The sequence below is a fragment of the Nannospalax galili genome, unplaced genomic scaffold (assembly GCF_000622305.1).
Source record: "Nannospalax galili isolate Female #2095 unplaced genomic scaffold, S.galili_v1.0 scaffold168, whole genome shotgun sequence".
NCBI lineage: Eukaryota > Metazoa > Chordata > Mammalia > Rodentia > Spalacidae > Nannospalax > Nannospalax galili.
Window position 1 is genome coordinate 106,010 of NW_008357649.1, and position 8,841 is coordinate 114,850.

General features: G+C 38.8%; 1 pseudogene; it reads right to left on the reverse strand.

Annotated features, from left to right (window-relative positions):
* Nucleotides 1–7,682: 7,682 nt before the first annotated feature.
* LOC103751932 lies at nt 7,683–8,416 on the reverse strand (annotated as a pseudogene).
* Between the last annotated feature and the right edge of the window lie 425 nt (nt 8,417–8,841).

An 8,841-nucleotide genomic window follows, 5' to 3' on the forward strand; every position in this document is an offset into this window, starting at 1 on the left:
TAATTAGGGAAATGCAAATTAAAACCACTTTAAGATTTCATCTTAAGCCAGACTTGCTAAGATCTAGAGAACAAATGACACCAAATGTTGAAGAGGATGTGGGGAAAGGGGAACACTCATCCACTGCTGGTGGGGCTGCAAACTTGTTCAACCCCTATGGAAAGCAGTATGGAGAACTCTTAAAAAACTACAAATGAACTTACCATTGGACCCAGTTATACCACTCCTTAGCTATATACCCAAAGAACTCATCCTATTGCAGAGACACTTGTACATCCATGTTTGTTGATGCCCTCTTCACAATAGCTAAGAGATGGAAGCAACCTGTGTCCCTCGACTGATGAGTGGATAATGAAAATGTGGTTCATTTATACAATGGAGTTTTACTAAACACTAAAGAAATATGAAATCATGAAATTTGCAGGTAAATGGATGGAACTAGAAACTGTCATACTAAGTGAAGTAAGACAGACTCAGAAAAAAAATGAATACTCTCCTTCATATGTGGATCCTAGCACCAAATCCTGGCAAGTAAGTATGTATTCAGACAATAACTACAGGAACCAGGATAATGAAAAGAAACCATGGAGGTAAAGGAAAAGAAAGAACCTGAAAGAGAAGAACAGTAGAAAACAGGTGTTAACATGGGAGATATGGATAAAATTGGGTTATTTTAAGGGGGGGGTGAGTTTATACAAGGAACCTAGGGGATAAAGGGAGAGAAGGAGTTCAAGAGAGGTAAGACCATAGGAGAAGGGTATTATTAAGGGAGAAATAGAAAAAAATGGGGGCACTTTTAATGGAGAAACCATGGTGGAAGGGTTAGACAATGTGAGAGATAAATAATGCCTAGCTAGTTTTAGAAAACCAGAGGGAACCATATTAGTCCAACAACCTACTGACAAATTATAAATACAACCAGATCAAAGAATGTAATATATGCCAAGGCAAGGTTTATCTGAGAGTGTTTGGCCTTTGCCCAAGCTCTATCTACTTGGCACATGGTAATTAAAAGTGCCGGACTGGTGGAACTAACCTTCTTGGATGTTTAACAGCCATACTATGAGGCCTATACTAATTTGGACAGAGGGACATAAAGGATGGTTTTTGCTCCTTTCCCTCCTTGGTTGACTAAGTTCCAGGGGACTATGAGCATCCCTCAAAATGTCCTGTAACTATGGTGAGTCACCTGTCCTCTTGATCAAGGAGGCCATAGAGACCCCACCAGATGGACCTGAACCAGTATCCAGTCTACAAAGAGGAGGGTCAAGACAGAGGAAACATTTCCTCCATGCTTCCAAGTGAAGCCAGCCATGGTCAAGCAGGACCTTTGACTTATCTGGAACTGGTTAAAAAAAAGGGGGGAGCCAGGGGCTCTTCCCCAGCCCATGTTACCCCTGAGGAACAGATCCTCAAACGACCTTAAGAGTACAAATAAATTGGCTTATCTGGGCCAATTGTAGGGTCTTAAACACACAAAAGGAAAGTATAACCAAAGGTTAATGGGGTCAATAAAATTTTTAAGAGTTTATATGTATAGTTAAAGGCTACATAACAAGAAACAATGCCAGAAAGGAGATACCTTCCTTTGAGTTCTCAGGCAAGGGGATCCAAATGACTCCCAGACAGTAACTCAGCATAGAACTGGGAAAATGAACAGCAGACCCCAATCTTATCTAAAGGAATATTGACAACTGATTGTCGCTAGATGAGGAACAGCTGATGTTCCTAAAACATGGCTCTCTAGACAGGCTGACTAGATTCAGCAGGCAGACAAGTACTGGGGAATGGCTGGGGTGCCGACAACACAGTGGACAGTAACAGGGATGACAGAGCATATGGGCTCCAGTGTATGGGAGGGGGGAGGCTGTGGAAGGGTGCCTTTTGAGAAGATGGTATATGAATAAGATTGTGTGGGATATTCTGTATGATATACACAAAAAATTAAACAATTTTTGAAAAAGGCATATTTAAGGAGGAAGCATGAAAATTTACTTCATGTTAAATAGTAGAGGTGATAAACATTACCAGTGAAATCTACCCGATGATTTTATATCCATACTCAGGTACTAAAGATCTGAATGTAACTGACTGTGACTAGTAAGTAATAATCAGATACATAGAGATCAAAGACACATGTGCAAACATATAAGTGTTAGTGGCATTAAAAATGTAGGAAACGGCACATTTTAAAATTAAATGGAGATCTTCTTCAAAAGGTAAAAACTCATTCAATTTTATGTCTTACAGGGTTTATACTGAGTTCAGTGTTGTATAATTGTATTAATTCAACTGTGAACCTAAAATTTACAGCCACTTTTGAAAGAGATGCTGTAACGAAATGCTTCTTCTAATCATGTGGTTATTAATTTTTTTTAATTGAAAAATAAAATAAAAATAAAAAAACACTGAAAAAACAACTTGGGGAAGAAAGGGTTTTTTCTCAGCTTGCAGTTCATCAGAAAGTAAAGCAGAGACCATGAAAGAATGTTGCTTACTGGCTTACTGTCCCCCTGGCTTGCTCATCTACAGCCCAGGCCCACTTGTCCAGGGATTGCACTGCCCACTGGAGGCTAGGCCCTCATATACCAAACACTAATCAAGGAAATGCCCCACAGACATGCCCACAGGCCAGTCTGAGAGAGAAAATTCCTCAACTGAGGTCTCCTCTTGCCCAAGTGACTCTAGTTTGTGTCAAGTTGACAAACACTAACCAGTGCAATGGTATTTCTATTCACATATGTCATCAAGAATAGCTGTTTTCTAAATGAGAAAACATTTTTCAGCCCCAGGAAGATTTAAAATCAAATAAAATGCATCACATTGATGTTTGTGTATTGATTTTATATGCATGTATCTTTAAGAACATTTGGTTTGTTCAAATAATAGCTCAGAATTATTCCAATTTATTTTTATCATTTTATTATTTTTATTTTGTGTGCATGAGTGTATTGCCTACATGTATGTAAGTGCACCCATGTCCTGAGATACCCATGGAGGTCAAAAGAGGGCATTATGGATGGTTGTTAACTGCCATGTCAGTGCTGGGAACTGAACCATGTCAGTTCTGGGAACTATCCTCTGCAAGAACAGCCAGTGCTCTCAACCACTGAGCCATCTCTCCAGTCCCTTATTCCAGTTTTAAATGTATAATTGAATCTATCAGCAACTTTAGTTGGTATCTCATTCTTAACAGAAATTAATTTTTACTACAAATAAAAGTATGTTTAGATTAATAAAATAAATTAAAATCTGAGATGATTTTATTAAAAAGCTGTGATGTTTATGAGACAAGTAAAATACATCAAATTCATAAATAACTCTTGAAATGTTTAAACTCAGCTAACTAAATTTGTAAACATTCCCCCAAATCAATCAAAGGGCCCTTGAAAAGTGATATCTGGGACTAGGGAGGTAGTAAAGTACTTGCTGCACAAGTATGAGGACCTGAGTTCCAATCTCTAAAACCTATGTAAAAAGCCAGGCATGGTGGTACACAGCACCTCCTAACACTGGGAAGTAGAGACAGGAGAATCTCTGCGGTTTGCAGACCAGCCAATCTAGCTGATTCATGAGCTCCCGATTCAGTGACAGAAAACAAGATAGCAAGCAATAGAGAAAGAAACCCAATGTCAACCTCAGGCATTCACACGTGTGTGTGTGTGTGTGTGTGTGTGTGTGTGTGTGCGTGCGCGCGTGTGTGAGCGCAGGCGTGGGTGCGCACACACACAGTGATAGTTTAAATCTGCTATTCTAAAAAGTGCTGTAAGATATGTGATATAATCCTGAAAGCTAAAGGAAGAATTATTGCCTTACGATTTGTTTGCATTTTTATTTGGACCTTCAATAAACTCAATGATCATTTTAAATACTAAAGTCATACTTTGAATAGTTTTTTTCTTCAAAGAAAGCCCTCCCCTAGGGACAACAAAACTCACAGTGACAGCATTGCTATTAAGAAATCTCTGCTAGGAAATGCTTCCTAGGGTCTGATGTAGATGAAGCTGAGGAGCAGGCAGGAAGAGCAGTCTTCAGGAGAGAAGAATGGCTGGTAAAGCCAGTAAGGAAGAAACTCCTGGATCACATCAAAACTATTAGCCATCATGATCCCAATTTGACTTGTCTGTATCTGACATAACATTTGTTTGTGACATATAATAGGATTATTATACTCAAAATTAAAATAATCATGAACATTGCTTAGCCTAACTGAGTAAAGGTAACAGATGAAGGAAATACATATTTTAAAAATGAGATTGACTATATGGGAATAAACATATGGCTCCCCCATGAGCAAAATGTGGTACTTGGCCAACAAAGGGAACTGTGAACAAAAGTTTCTAGAAAAATAAAAATAAAAAAATAAAACAGCATCTTGGACTGAACTTCCTGCAAGGCTGACCAACTGAGTAGCACTTCATGACTGTGGACAGTTTGGAATGTTGCAGACCCAGAACCCATCTATAATTTACCTTGTGCAATCCTTAGAGCTAAATAGTAATCCTTGTCTACCTCTGTTTCTGACAAAATATCCTGTCACTATCAGATAAAAAGATTTTGGAATGTTTTTAGTTAATGAAACCCTAGCTCCCACCGACCAAACAGTTGAGTGTCATCAGATACTATCCTGAGACCTATAGCTGAGAGTTCTCTTTTATAGTAATAACCTACTTAATGTTTCCACCAATGTATTTGTCTTGATTTATGATGTTCTTTGTATATACTATATGCATATAGTATAAAAACTTCATGAAACTGCTTCCATTTTGAAACATGGAATTCAGGCTAACCTGGGTTTGTGTTCCAAGGCCATGGTGGACACTGATATTTGGCTCCAAAATAAACAATTTCTTATCCAAGAAGAAGGAAGAGGAAGAAGAGGAGGAGGAGGAGGAGGAGGAGGGAAGCTGCACTACCCAACTGTGCAATAGTGGCACTTTTATCTTGGAGGTAATCAACAGTTGTCTAATTGGACTTAAGGCCTTCTCAATAGGAGGGAATTCATACATGTTACTGTAAACAGAGCCAAATGCATATGGTTGGAGCAGTCATAGACCCTAGAGAAGGACCTATTTCTGTCTTTTGCCTAGACCAATATAATTTCTTACTGTATTCTAAATACATGTCTTTATATTTACAGACAAGTGTACCTCTCATCACTCATCAAAGAAGCTTCTTGTCACAAAGATAGAGACTATTACAAAGTTCCACAACTTATTAATGCTATCGTTGCTTGACAGAATGTTGTGCAATGGAAAAGATAATACACACACACACACACACACACACATATGCACGCATGCACACACACACACACACAATACACTGGTGGGAACTGCAAACCAGTCTCAACTACCAGCCTCCAGGGTGCTCATTCTTATATTAAGCATTCATTGTCAATGAAGCAAGAGGATCCCAAGACCAAGCTAACCAGAGCTACACAGGAAGAGCTTGTCTCAAAACAAAACAAACAAAAAGGAAAGAGAAGGAGAGAGGGAAGGAATAAAGGAGAGCGGAAAGAGACCCTTTCAAGATATAATCATCCTGGGCTGTAGCAATGGCTCAGCAAGTTCTTCCAGAGGACCTGAGTTTGATCTTCAGCACCCACATGGCAGCTAACAATGGTCCATAAAAATTAAATACATAAATAACAAATTTTTTAAATTTTTTATTAAAGTATTGTTTAAAAGATATAATCATATTATAGTAAGCATAATAATATGAATATTGTATTTTAATTTTCAAACCTGAGGAGCTCTATCCTTTAAGCACTTATTTTTCTTCTTTTCATAGCTCTAAAAATTACATTTGGGAAATATTTGTATTCTTATAATTTTTAAATGTATTTTTGTGCGATTTCAAAAACTGAAATGATTTTGATAACATTACTGTCTTAGATGTTGATCACAATTCAGTTTCAAGGAGGAGACTACTGTGAAAATTTGGAGTAAGTTCTTTCCATTAGCTTTTCCAGTTTGGAGACAGGAAGTGAACAGAGTTAGAAGTGATGGATGCTGGTAGAGGGAGAGGCGGTTTTCCTTACTGGTGCGATGCCCGAGGAGCAGACTCTAAGAGATAGGCCCACACCCAAGAGCACTTGAGAAACACAGGTTAGACTGGATGGGCCTTTTTTAAAAAAGAAAAGAAAAAGACAATACTAGAAGACATGAAGTCAGGGTGGGAGAAGAAAAGTAAGGTGATGGTGAAGAGGGAGGAGGAGACCGGAATACGATCAAGATACAATGTATGAAATTCTAGAATCAATGTGTTTTTTTGTTGTTGTTTAAAGTGATCCTAGATTGGTAATACACACAGATCTGCAAGAGGAAGAAGTCTTTATAGTCCAAGAAAACTGAGTCACCCACACAAGTATCATAAACACTAGAGAAACCAAAACACCAAGACTGAGAATCAGAAAACTTTAAATGTTTCAGGTTTCAAAATTAACTGACACAGAATATGAAATGATTATTAACATGTTATACCTAAAGAACTAAAATCCAAGTTTAGAAATATGAGCATGCTGTAGGTTAAGAATAACCAAGCCAATTTTCCAAAACCAAGTAAGACACCTAGCTTATTTGGAAAATAAGATCTCAGTGGGTATGGTGGTTGGTTTTAATGTCAACTTGTCATAATTAGAATCACCTAAGTAGGGAGCCTAAACTGAAGTCTTGTCCTGATTGCCTTAATTGATATAGGAAGACCTATCCCAAATGTAGATGGTACCTTCTGATGGCAGCCCAGATAAAAAAGGCATGGCAGAAGCTGGATTGTTCACTGTTTGCTTATCTGGTCTTTCCTCTCACTACTTACCCTGTTGCTGTTGCTAATGATGACGATTCCTTTACTGACGCTGGAGTCAGTGTTTCCAAGCTTCTATCACTGACTGAAGACTGGGAACTCTTCAGGACCCTTCAAGGTTTTTGGCAACAAATTGGGACTGCTGAGGCATACAACTTTGTAGACAGCAACTACCATGATCTTGGCCTCTCCACTGTGAGGAAGTCACTGTGGGACTACTCCAGCTGCAGAGCCACCCACCCAAGGACCTGGAGGTCCCAGAAAGTCAGTAATGTTCTTCCAGTAAGCAACATTCTTCCATGTTCACTGCTTTAGTTCCCGCCTCCAGCTTCCTGACCTGAGTTCCTGCCTGACTTCCCTCAAAGATGGAATAAACCCTTTCCTCCCCAGTTGCTTTTGGGCAGTGTTTTATCATAGCCACAGAAAGCTAACCTGGACAGTGAGCAAACTTAGAAACAGAATAGACACAAATCAAAGAGATAACAAAAAACTACAAAATTGATCTTAAAATATCATCAGAATAAAACCAGAAGAGACACAAGATAAAACACAGAAAAGTGATGTTTAAAGACCCAGAAGATAGAAAGTTTAACAAAAGTCTAGTAAGTTCTAGGAGAAGAGAGAATAGAACAGTTTTCTTTTTTTTTTGGAGAAAATAGAAAACTGGCATTTATTTATCTTATTTACCAAATAATTAGCTGTAAAGATACAATTTTTGCCTTTGAGTTTAAAGACTTTCTTTTTGCCATATTCATTTTTGTAGTCATATGCTAAAATCGGCGTCTTCTGCATTTTTGTCTGTATCATTGATCATTTATCTGTATCATTGATCATTTACATTTTATACATTTATGTACTTGAGTCATGTTTCTTCATGATCACTGATGCTCAGTAATATAAAATGTTATTCTTTCATATGTTTGAGTATACAGATCACAGTTCTGAAAGTCTCTGCGAGCATATTGTGCATAAGTCTTATTATGAGGGATCCTGCCAAAAGGCTTGCGGTCATTGAAAGAGGATTCAAAAACTTCATCCACAGCCTCCAAAGCCGACTCTCTGCTGATATTCTGAACAGTCAAAAGAGAAAGAATGGCTCTGTCTCGCACCAGAGTCTGATGGTGTTTTTTCAATCCAAAGCGTAACCTGAATATTTCATTTATAATTGAACAGGCTCCACTAAGGTTTGCAGTTCAAATCTCTGAGCAGGCCAGATATCTAACATTTGTGAACCAGTGGACATGAGCCCGAAAATGGTCAAACACATGAATGAGTTCGTGGGTGACCACCCTGCTCATATGACCCTGACTGTGAATGTTATTCTGGCACAAAACAGCCTGAGATGTCGAAGAGCAAAACCTCCACTGACATTACCATCACAATCTTCACAAGAAAAGTGTCTTTCTTTGTTAACAGTGCAACCTGAGTGTTTCATAGCATCAAGCAGAAGTTTAACATATGGAGTGGTCTCCAGCATCTTCAGGAGCATAAACTGGCAACTCTGGTTATGGGGGAGGAGGCTGGAGAGGAAGCTCTGCTGCTCCGGGAAGCTCCGGCCTGAGTCCCATCTCTGCAGCAGCGGCTCCCCCGCCGCGGGACCGGGAGTGCTCATTTTTTAAGAGAAAGAGCCGATGAAAAAGACATGAATCCACAAATTCAGAAGTCCAATGAGTCTCAAAAAAATGAAAGTGGAGTTCCTCACTTCAACCGCCCGTCGTGAAACTCGAACACCAGGATGACCAGTATTGCCATCCGGGCAGTCTACCTTACCGCTGCACCCCATGTTACACCTCCATTCATACTGACAGTTAAAGGGAAAGTGATAAGTTCGAAATCGTGGTGTTGACGTAGTTCTGGATAAATATGGATTTATTGAGGGTATGCATTCTGAAATGGGGTAGAAATTTGAAATCACTACGGTTGAAAAGATAGAAAAACTGATTATATTGCTCTGTGTTGTTAGTGTCTTACTATACTCAAATATTAGAGTATCAAATATGCTGTAAAAGTCTTTGATCCCAAAGCTAGTCTTTGTGT